Below are 11,861 nucleotides of genomic sequence, written 5' to 3'. Positions count from 1 at the left end.
CACTTACCGCAAAGTAATGATCAATCTTTCGGCCGGAGGAATGCTGTCCCTCATAAACGTGTCCTGGCGCTCCAAATGGACAGACATTAAACGAAGCAGCTCATCAAAACTGTAACATATAAAAAAGTAGGTGTTCAAAACTAGCAATTAACTTCATTTGTTATCATTAGCATTTCTATCAATAATAATTAACAAGCATTGTATGTGTACTAACCTGTTTATGGACATGCGTGCATACAAAAAGAATGTCTCCTCATGGCCACAGAGGTTCTCATACAGTACAAAATTGACCTCTTTGTGGGCGGTTGACAATTATAGGATGGACCCAGAACCTTCGCCTGCTCTGTCTCTTTCTCCTCAAATGAATAAGGCGCACAGCCGCAATGATTGCTGCACTTCGTCGTCGCTTGACAATATCCATAATAGCTCCACTCAGCACACTCTCCTCTCCAACAAAAGAACTTCACACAGCACACGGTCCTTTTCAGATAAAGAAACAGGAAAAGGAAATGCTGCGACTCAAGAAGTTTTTCCCATTGGATAAATCCCGGAATTCATTTTCATTGGACGCCTGTGTAGTCTAACAAAAAACGCGCGTAAAACGCGCGTTTTATAATGTAAAAAAACGCTTCACAATACGCCTGAAAAACGTCGGTAAAAAACGCGCGTAAAACGCGCATACATAAAACGCGCATACATAAAACGCCAAGGTGTGAACCCAGCCTTAGGGCTTGCTAATAGTTTCAGATGCTTCTGAGATCAATCAGAATTCATTGAGAGGTGAACTTGACCGTCTTACCTGCTTCAAGTGGGTTTTCTATTTGCATAAACGTAAATAGAATTAAAAAAACAAAACCTGTTTGAAGTGAACAAAAGCCATTCGACATACGCCATTAGAGATTTATGAAACATGACTACAGTTTGCCGTAGTAAGGCTTTGTTTTCTGGAAGCTACTGTGAGTTCTATGCAGAGAGTATAAAAAAAACCCTACTAAATGTATTATTAGGTCATTTTTGTTCTTACTATGATCATCTCTGTTTGTACTTTAATGAGAGATTCTAGGATAGCATCTTAGTCAGAAAGTGGATGTTGACATAGAAAAATGTCAGAGAAAACATGGCATTAGCCTTCGGAGGTGAAAGGAAGATGAAGGTAATGTTAGGGGGAGCACTCTGATATATTGAAAGTACTGTAAGTTCTATCGGAGGTTTTAAACACTGTAAGTATTACACTTACTTGTATGTCAGCACTTATCAAGAAAATATGTTTAGTGCTAGGTCTACTCTGTAGATTCCTTTTAAATGTACATTCCTGCCAACCATGAAAACCAGCATTTAGACTCATTCAGGGGCCAGCACCTTCCATGAGTAGCTGTAGTTTTTATCCTGGACTCCATCTGGTGCCGGTAACTGCTACACTTGATAAATTCCTGAGGTTTCCAGCTTCCTTATTTTCTCCATTGCTCTAAATCTAAACCAGCTAAAAGGTAGACCACATGTTCTTAGATTCTAGTTGCCACTTTCTGTGGTTCTTGAAAAGAAAGACCACATAGCATAAGATGCTGTAATCCTGGCATTATGTATTCTGAAGGACTTTCTAAATCTGGCTGCAATTAATTAAACATAATCCAGGTTAAAAGCAAATAAAATGGACATTCTGACTTTAAAGATACTCTGTTTCCAGACCATTAATTTCAACAAAAATCCTCCCATAGGATTATTTATGCATTTACATTATTTTATATGTGGCATTTACTTGTTAAAGCAACCCTTGTGTAGACACCCAAAAGCCCTATGACCGTGGATGTGATGTCAGCAGCCCTAGCATATTCAGAATTGTCAGTCAAGTGGCATTCTATAGTATCCTCCTTTGCTCTCCCCAGCAGTCATAAAAGGTAATGTAGAGAGGTGAAGGGAGGGGCAAAGGCTAGAATGTAGAATGGCACATTGCAAGTGAATAAAAAAAATTATTGAAAGGAAAAACACTGCTAGTAATTACAATTAATGACAGGGTCTCCTTCTCTTTTTATAGCAGAAATATTTTTGGACATAATTATCTATTTAATAAGGACTTTTGCCTGGAATTGTTTTTAATATAAGTAGAGGCAAAATTGGTAATTACACTATAGCTCTGGGCTATTTCTTAAGTAAGTACTCACTGTATAACTAAAATAGCTAAAAAAAGGTCTCATTACTGCATAATATGGCTAGCCTGAAATAGTATTTACTTATTCCACATAACAAAATCAATAAATAGATAAACCCCTCTTGAAGGTTTTATCCATTTAACCTTTCCTTTTAACTTCCAGGTCTCTAGAAGTTGTTGATTTTATCCCTGTAAAATGAATTCAGCATAGAATGAGTGAATCATGCTTTCAGCCACCACTTCACTGTACTCAATCTCTCATTATCTTAATACTACACACACAGCTTTACATAATGCCATATCCTATAGTCATTGATTTTTACAAACAGAGGTCAGGCTTGAGGTTTTAAAGCCACAATTAAATTGGTTCTGTACCATAAACAATTTGTTAATGCCAAGACGTGTGCAGTATTTGTTTAACCATAGCTTTGTGCTTCTTCTCAATATATGAAATATCACCAAGGTGATAGAAGTATTTTGGCAGTGGATATAAAAGAAAGGTTTTGCCCCAGCTAGAAGGAGTCGAAAGGTTAATAGAATGCCTAATGCTTAATCTTTTTCCAATGTGGCCAGTTAATAATATATTTATGCTCAAAGTGACACAAAACTCAGATGTTAAATCTTACAAATGCATTAAAGTACTTTAACTATTAACAATACTGGACCTTATTTGTGTATCAGTCAGCTGTAGATCCTCAAATCATCTCTGAATTGGTGCTGACACTGTCATTCCTTCTGGAGGGTGCCTACTCTTGTTCCCCATGGTCCCCGTGTGTGTTGTAAAGTCTTTCCTTCTGGAGGGTGGCTACTTTTGTTTCCATGGTCCCTGTGTGTGTTGTGAAGTAGACACCACTCCCATGATGGACTACAATCAAAATACAATTTAGTAAACACACATAGGGATGATCTGGGAACAAAAGTAGCCACCCTCCAGAAAGAAGAACAGTGTCAGCATGAATTCAGAGATAATTTGAGAATCTACAGCCGAGTGATGCACAAATAAGCAACATTTTTGTTAATAGCTAAGGTACTTTAACCACCTCCCGTCTACCGAACAGGGAAAAATGATCGGACGGGAGCCTTGTAGGAGCGGGTGGGTGTCTTAAAACGTCCTTTGTGCCCACGCGCACCGCCTGGCGCACGAGCGGCAAACTGTCAAAGTTTTTAACAGCCAGCGATGGCTGTTTACATACAAGCAGTCCGGCATCTGTAGAAATGCCCGACCGCTTGTATGAGGTACGTTCCTGCTCTACCCTCTCACCTGCATCACCATTCCCATTGATGCTGCCACAATCTCTGGCTCCCTGTGCTCTGTTAGAGCTCAGGCTGGCATTGTGGCTCTTTGTAGGGAGAACAGAGGGATATCAGTACATAATCTCCCTCCAATCTCCTCTCCGGTCCCCGAATACAGGAAGTGACGTTTACTACATCACTTCCGCATTCAGCTGACACTCTATGACTACAGATGCAGAAGAGAAGCTAGTGAATTAGATCTCTGTTTCATCAGTTTCTTTGCAGGTCCCTAGGTGACATCAGGGGTCTTAGAGACCCCTGATATCTCATTAAGAGGACCCGTCAATGTAATTTGATATCACATAGAGGGCTTCTTAGCCCCCTATGTGATAACAATAAAGTTAAGTGTAAAAAAAGTCACAACAAAATGAAAGTCACACACAAAAAACCCCCCACAAATAATTTTTTAAAGTCCCTCACCCCCACATACACGCTCAAACATATGTTGGGTGTGCCTACACGCGAAAAGGACAATTGCGCCCATTATGTCATACATGTTACATATCATCGTGAACGTCAGAGTGTGATCAATAATTCTAGGGCCATCAATAACTGATAACACTAAACTGATGACTTGGAAAAGCTTTTAAAGCGTCACCTATGGCCAATTTTGGGTGTGGTATTTTTTTTCGATTTTGTGGGCGTGCACAATTTTAAAGCTTGACATGTTTGGTGTCTGTTTACCAGATGTGACCCCATCTTTTATATTTTACAAAAACATTGGGTAATAATAAAGGTTTCATTAAATAAAAAAGGGAAAACAGATTTTAAAAAAAAGATGTTGTTGCTTTTTTTACAATGTTGCATGACTGAATAAATGTCAGTCAAAGTACTGCAGCTCTGAATACTGAAAAATGGCCTGGCCAGGAAGGGGGTGTAAACACCTCGGTCTTCAAGTGGTTTAATGCATTTTTAAGGTTTAACTCCTGAAGTTTAGTGTCACTTTAAAATGCATTTCTTGTGTTGTTAAAAAAAAAAAAATCCATTACATACTGTATACAGGCATTGCAGGCTAACTTGATTTCTAATTCCCACCTGGTAATCTGAAGTGTGGACGTTCTCCATGAAATCTGAAAACCAAGGCTGCTTTCCTTGACAGTTGACACTTGACTAAGTTGACACTGCTGCTGTCCAAGGATGGCACCATTGGTCCTCCACGGAGTGGAGACATAAGACATAAAGTGTGTTACTTGCCAGATCACCAGGTGAAAATAAAGGGAAACATTGCTAAACAAAAGAAAACATATTCAGCAGCCCCATTTAAGTAAGTAAATTGTTATGGATTACATTTTTGTTTTGGGGTTTAAATACACTGTATATAATTATCCAATGGGGAAAAAGCTAATTCATATTTACCTCCTTTATCTGCATATGATTGGATAATTGAAGTCAATATTTACAAAAGGTATTGTGTGAAGATTTTTGACTTCTTTAGTAAATCATCCCAATTATCTCAGAATCACTGAAGCTTTTTTTTATTTTCACATTCCCTTAGAATTCTTCATAGTAAGATAAACCACTCATAAGATTATTTACACAAAGTAGATAACCCATGGTGCTATGGGGATAATTTGTTTTGTATTAAATGTGTGTGTATAAAACAATAATTTATATAGAAATGAAAATACACATATAAGACAGCAGTTTAAAAATGTATAAACATAATAAAAAACAATACATTGTCCCAAACCCATCATAGCACTCTATAAAGTCTTCATTTTTCCAGTGCTGCTGTTTGTATAAAAATAGGCCTTTCATTAAAATGAACACAATGTCACATCAATCAATAGACAACATGTCTGCAATACCAAATATATTAATCTGAGACAAAAATGCTATTTCTAGCTCAGCCTAAGCAGCTCAAATCACATGGACTCTGGCTATTAATGCTTATTACAATCTATAGTTTTCAATAAGCAGTAAAATAAGAAGATCAAAGGAGCTGCCCACATACAGTATATATTCAAGTAGAAATATAATGAGAAACAAGGTTTTATAAAGAAGTCTCACCTTATGTTATTTTTCACAGCTTAGTCACCTAACTTCCACTGTGTACATTGTTTTTGTATCCCATGGTTCTGTGTGCAGTAGAAACTGAGTTACAGACTTTGACATTTTACTCCTCTTCATTTCTGACTACAAAATGCAAAAGTGATGGGCTCTTGGGTGACATCTCTTATCTTACTGTCTCTGCACTTTCCAGACACAAATGAGGACACAGGAATGCAGACCAATGGGGCACGCTCTCACACGAGTCAGCACATACACTAGAAATGGAAGGGGAACCTTGTTTTTTCTTGGTGAAGTACAGAGACAGTGAGATAAGAGCTGCCATCAAGTGCCCATCTTTTCAGCAGAGAAGCAGAACTATAAAAGTCTGTATCTCAGCTTCTACTGCACACAGAAGCATATAATATAAAGCTTTATATACTGTGGGAGTTAGGTGGCTGAGCTGTGAAAAATAATACAAGGTGATACTTTGTGAAAATAATACAAGGTGAGACTTATTCTTTAAAACCCCAACATACAGTACATTAGCATCAAAGGTTTACATGATATTAGTATTACGCACAGGCAATGTAGGAAGCAATGATAAACTATAGTTTCCCTTTATCTAGTTCACCTTCACTGGGCTTCCTCATAAACCTGTCTCGCTGTCTGTGGCATTGTTTGTTATTCTTTTTCAATTTATTTAAGTAATGTCTGTCTCCCATGCCATGGAGCTGCACATGACCTTAAGTGATAGTTATAGACAGATGACTGCAGTCCAATACACTTATAAACCACTGCACTTTATTTCCTAGTCAGGCCCCCAGCACTGCCGTCCTTTTTATATCACTGCTCAACAAGACCACAGGACAGTTTTTCTTGTATGTCTGTGATGAATGATGACATATCAGGCTTTCAGCCGCAATTCATTAGAAATCTATATTTATTGTGTTTAAGCTAGACCACCCCTGCCTTCCTCCTGGTTGTCCCATTTTGTCCACTTTTCCTTTTTCTCTTATTGCTATAAGAGTGCCCCACTGTTGCATACAAAGGAGTTACCCTATACATAAAGAAGGAATGATCTCAGGTGTTGAATGGGTAAGAAAAGAAAAACTGTCTATTGATAAGGGGTAGGCAACCCCAGCACTCCTGCTGCTATGGAACTACAAGGCATTTCAGGACTCTCACAGCCACAGGATGTTGAGTTCCAGAGTTTCACCTCAGCTGCAATGCCAAGGTTGCCTACCCCTGCTCTAGACCAAAAATGTACAAAGGCAAAGCAAAACTTGTTTTTATTCTTTTCATGAATTGTAGTTATTGTGGTTGCCTTGACTTACACCACAACGTTTTATGGACTATAAAGAGTTATTGCCTAATAGTACTTATTGGCCTCATGCTTAAATACACTCAAAATATCTCTCTATACAATTCCACTGACTAAGGAATGCCATTCTAACATATAGGCTACCAAACATACTTACAAGAACAGAGCATAAATAATAGCACCACCATTGTTCACCAATATCAAGGCTGTTCTTATAATGAGGCAGCTTGAGGCGGTTGGGTCTCGCTAAGAGCTCTTAGCAACCTGTGACGCTCTGGCCGACTTTCCATCCAGCTCACTGATATCACTGGTTGCCAGGAGCTGAGCGGGACGCTCTGGCTGGTGTCCCACATAGCTCCTGACAACCAGTGATGTCAGACAGCTGGGCAGGATGCTGGACAGTACTGCCAGAGCCAAAGATAGCAGCAACACCCCCCCCACCCCCTTGGTAACAAGCATCCACTGCCAGCACCCACCAGCTCCCCTGGCCTCAAGCAGCTAAAAGTATAGGAACAACCCTGACCAGTATCAAGAGCTGTGCAGTTGGTTGAGGGTTAAAGCTGAACTCCAGCCTTTCCTTCAATCTTGCACAGTTTTGCAGGCTCCTGTCCTGGACTGAAATTGCTTACTCTGATTTCCCTGCACACTGTGAGATTCCCACAGTGTGCAGTAGAAACTACTGCATGTCAGATAGAGCCCGTCTCATTTCCACCCTGTCCCACCCCTTTAATTTTTAGGATTTTAGTTCATTTATTCAGGAAGGCTCAGCAACAAGTGTGGGCATTACCTAGGATGGTCTGCATGCATCAAGGCATTTTGATAATGGCATAACTCCTCCCAAGAGCCAGTCCACTACTTGCATCAGGGCTGAGGAAGGAGTACTGGAGCCGGGTGTTGTAATGTCTTCAAGAAACGTTGTACCTCGCCCTGCTGGCCCCTCCTACCAGCCAAGGTTTTCCTGCATTGCATAGAAAAGCACAGAAGCCCCATGATGGCATCACTCAGTCTCAAAGAAGGTATGTATTGAAAATGTAAAGGTTTTCTTTAAAAATGTAATTACCAAATGTCAATCATGGGGGGGAAGGGGAACCAATGAAGACACAAGAGAAGCAGATTATACTTCAGTTTTGGAGAAGATTATATATGTGCCAAGAGAACAGGGTTTTTTTTTTCCTGGAGTTGGGCTTTAATGCCCAGTATAAACTTTTCTACTATTTCTATAAAAAGCTAGCCACAGAATAAAAAAAACACATTAATTGTACGACTGTCAGAGTTCCTGTCTGTGTTACCTGTGTCTTCCAATTTCAGATTTACTGGAATGACAAGCAGTATAATATGTGCAGATGAGTGATTGACAATCTCTCACTATGAGGGGGTGAAAGGCCCATTAGCACACACTGATTATTATTGTGGAAACCACAATGACTCGTCAAGCAACACAAATATTCCAGCTGTTTTTTTACCCATCTAAACCATGATAACTGCTTAAGAGGCTATATTTTATTACTGCTTTTATTTAATACACCCTAGTATAACATTGACTTTAAACCATGCCATTTAGTAGTCACAAATCTAAAGTATTATGTTTCATTTTCTCATTTCTAGCTGGTATGGAAGGAATACAAAATTGTCCCACTGACATTTAAAGGAGAGCATATTGCTTCCATTCTCTGGATTACAAATTTAATCTGTCACATTATATGAGCGTTAAAATAGTAGTTTGGTTGCTTCATATCTTGTTTTCCCCCCGAGACACTTTATGCATTTTATCAGCTGAATAAATTAAGCAATTCAAAGTCCAACTGGTTTGTCCTCCTGATGGCTTTTGGGGGCCCTGTCAATCCCATAGCCTTTTCCCTCGGCCCAGCTGCACGGGTCTGAAATCGCTCGCCTGGTAATTAGGTATTTATCAGATTGTTTCTGAAAAGCCACGAGAAGGCTATCTGACACAATTATCTTTGAAAATTGAATCCCCTTTTTTAAGCCCTGCTGAGGACATTCAAAAGCAAGATGAATACTTTAGACTAAATGGCTTTCAAAGGCCTCTTGCCTTTTTTAAGAACAAAAATAAGAGCAGAGTCAAAATACCATCTTAGGAGAATATGCTGTACCCTTTGCGGCACTGTATCCCTCCCTTTGTTCTCAGCCTATCATTTCATCATTATTTTATAAGCTAAATTACTTCTATCTGTCACTTCTTGGCACTGCCACATGTCTATCAGTCTTCAAGAATTCTAAGGTCTTTCTTCAGCAATGATCCTTAAAATTAAAGGTTATTCTGTCTTGGTCCCTGAAACCTGCCTCATAAATGAAATACATCTATAATGTTATCTATCATAGCTAAGGTGGCAGAACTGCTACAACTGTCAAAGTCATTTTCTATACCTTGACAATGGCTAAGTAGAAATCCTTTCAATAAGAAAAGCTTAAAGCGTTCTGTGGGGTTTAACCAAGACATGTTTATGAGAGACAGCAATATATTAGAAATGGTGAATGGAATCCATTCTTGGTTTGTAATCCGTACTACTTAATTATGTCTTAAGGGTAGTGTTCCGGGTGATATCAATTATAAATTGCAGTATTCTGTAGAAAAAGACTTTGGAGGGCTCGTTACTGAAGGCAATAGAAAAATAAAAATTGATTGAACAAGTTCATAGAGAGTACATCTGTTAACAATATTTAAGGTCACATATATTTAAAGTCCTGTTCAAAAAGTGATGGTTAGGAAAAACATAGGATTGATCATCTACATCCCTGGCTGTATTGTCGAAATATCTGCTGGATATATGGTGATACATCTTGTATTGCTGTTTCGTAACTATGTCAAAGTGAACCCATGGTATAGCACTGCAATGATGTAGAAATCCCTTTTAGTTTTAAAATTTTGCTATTTTTGCTGAATGGTCTGCATTGGAAAATGTGAGCTTTTGCACTTTTTTCTACCACTTTTAAAAACCAAATTCAGATGACTATATGTATACCATGTATGGATTCCTTTTTCTTCTCTATTTGTCTTTATTTATAATTTTTTTTCACATTTTCATTCTGACCTTATTCTCTCATGATAATAAGAAAAATAAAATGTCTTTACTTGAATGCAAGGTATAGTTCAAAAGTTTGTACTTAAAAGAAGAAACCTAGACATGCACTTTGTGTACATCCAGGTATAAGTAACATTCCAATAACCTACCTGAAGCTTTATTTCACTCATTCTCTATGAAGACAGAAATGTCCTTATTATATGCTTACCTTTTGTCTACCTTTCTGCGCAAATATCCTCTAAGATGCAAAGCAGGATGGGAATCTGATGTTGGTCAATTGGAAGAGGAGGACTGGGAGGAGGTCCTGCTCTCTGTTCCTCAGGCATCCCTGTCCGCTTCTCATAGCCTAACCCAGTTATTTATTTTACATAGAACTTAATGTACTCCTGAGTTCCTATATGGCTTCCGTGATGATTCTAAGTGTCCCAAATGTGGACTTGAACCGGGCTCATTGATCTATTTATTGTGGAGGTGTCCCAAATTAGTTCGATAATGGCAAGTGGTCCTACTAGCAGTTGGCTCGATAGTTACAGTTCAGATCCCTTGTACTCCTTCAGCTTGCTTCTTGGGATTTTTGATTTTACTAATTGGGACTTTCATACTGTAACTGCTGTATCTAAAGCCATGATTGCCACCTGTAGAGTACTCGTACTTAAATGGATTCACCATCCATGGGTGAGTGGATGGTGGAATTCGACCATCTTGTTGCTTTTGAAAAACTTACTTTCCAACAATGGGGTACTTTGAATAAACATTATGCAATCTGGAACAGACGGCTGAGAGCAGGAGTCTTCCCTCTTTCTGTCCTCCTTCTCCTCCATGATTTGATTTGATTTTATCTTTAATATGATTGTTCACTGTATATTGTTTTGATGACCTGCTTCTACCTATAATGGTACTCCCACATTTTTTTAAATATTCTTTTCCTTGTTTGTTAAATATAGAAAATGTAAAATGTTAATTAAAAAAGCATCTGATTTAAAAAAAAAAAAACATGTATTGTATGTAGTATGTAGGATACTATTGCTGACCTGGCTTTTGAACATGATAGTTGCCTTGCTGTCATAGTAATCCAGGGAATTCAGGACTTTCTAACTAACAGAACAGGTATGCAGATCAGGTTTGACTTCTATTTCTTAATGTTTGCTCTCAGTCTGTGGGGTTGATTTACTAAAAGCAAATAGGCAAATAGGCATTTTCACTTAGAAGGGGAAGTGTGCCCTTAGTTTAGTGAATAAGGGGAATCTGTGCTAACTTCCATCACCAAATCAGCCTATTTGCCTTCTGTAAATCAACCTCAGTGACTCAGAATCAAAGCTAGAGACAAACAGGCAACTGGCATTTTCAGAAAATGTCACAATGGTGTCCAATATATTTCTTACAATTCACAACCTAACTAGATGTCTAAAAAGCCCACCAATAGTCTGGAATTTCCAGTAAAAGATTAGTAGTCTACTTTTTTATATATATGATATACTGTATAAACATGTAACTGACCACATGAGGAAATGTAGCACTAAGGAAAGTGCAGTATTTAATTTGCATTACATTTTTCACGGTGTATGATGTTATACAGTAGACATGTGCATTCGGATCCGGACAAACCTGCAAATCAACAAAAATCAATTGATTTGGCGGTTCGTCCGAATCCGAAATAACGAATTTAATAAATGCCCGAATATACTAAAACGATATTCGGGCCTTACATTAATTCGTTTTTCCATATTGGCCCCCAGTGTGTTCTGCGCATGCCCGCCGCCATCTTGGAGATGGAGCGCATGATGTCACATGACGGTGACGTCACACGCCGAACGAGCAGGGGCCATATTGGCTACCGGCGCCTTCTGAGCATGCACACCACCATTTTGGAGTAGATCTAGGTCTACACCAAGATGGCGGTGCTCGAACATGCGGGCATTATCATCTTTGTGTATACCTAGATCTATTCCAAAATGGCTGCACGCATGCGCAGAATTAGCCGGCGGCCCGTATGGCCGCCGCTCATTCTGCTGTTTCAGTCTGTGCTTTCGGATTCGGAGGCTGCTTGCCTCCGAATACGAAACAACAT

This window comes from Nanorana parkeri, unplaced genomic scaffold (assembly GCF_000935625.1).
Source record: "Nanorana parkeri isolate BGI_ZX_2015 unplaced genomic scaffold, ASM93562v1 scaffold57, whole genome shotgun sequence".
NCBI classification, from domain to species: domain Eukaryota; kingdom Metazoa; phylum Chordata; class Amphibia; order Anura; family Dicroglossidae; genus Nanorana; species Nanorana parkeri.
The sequence above is the reverse complement of the archived record's forward strand: the minus strand, read 5'-3'. Positions refer to the sequence as shown.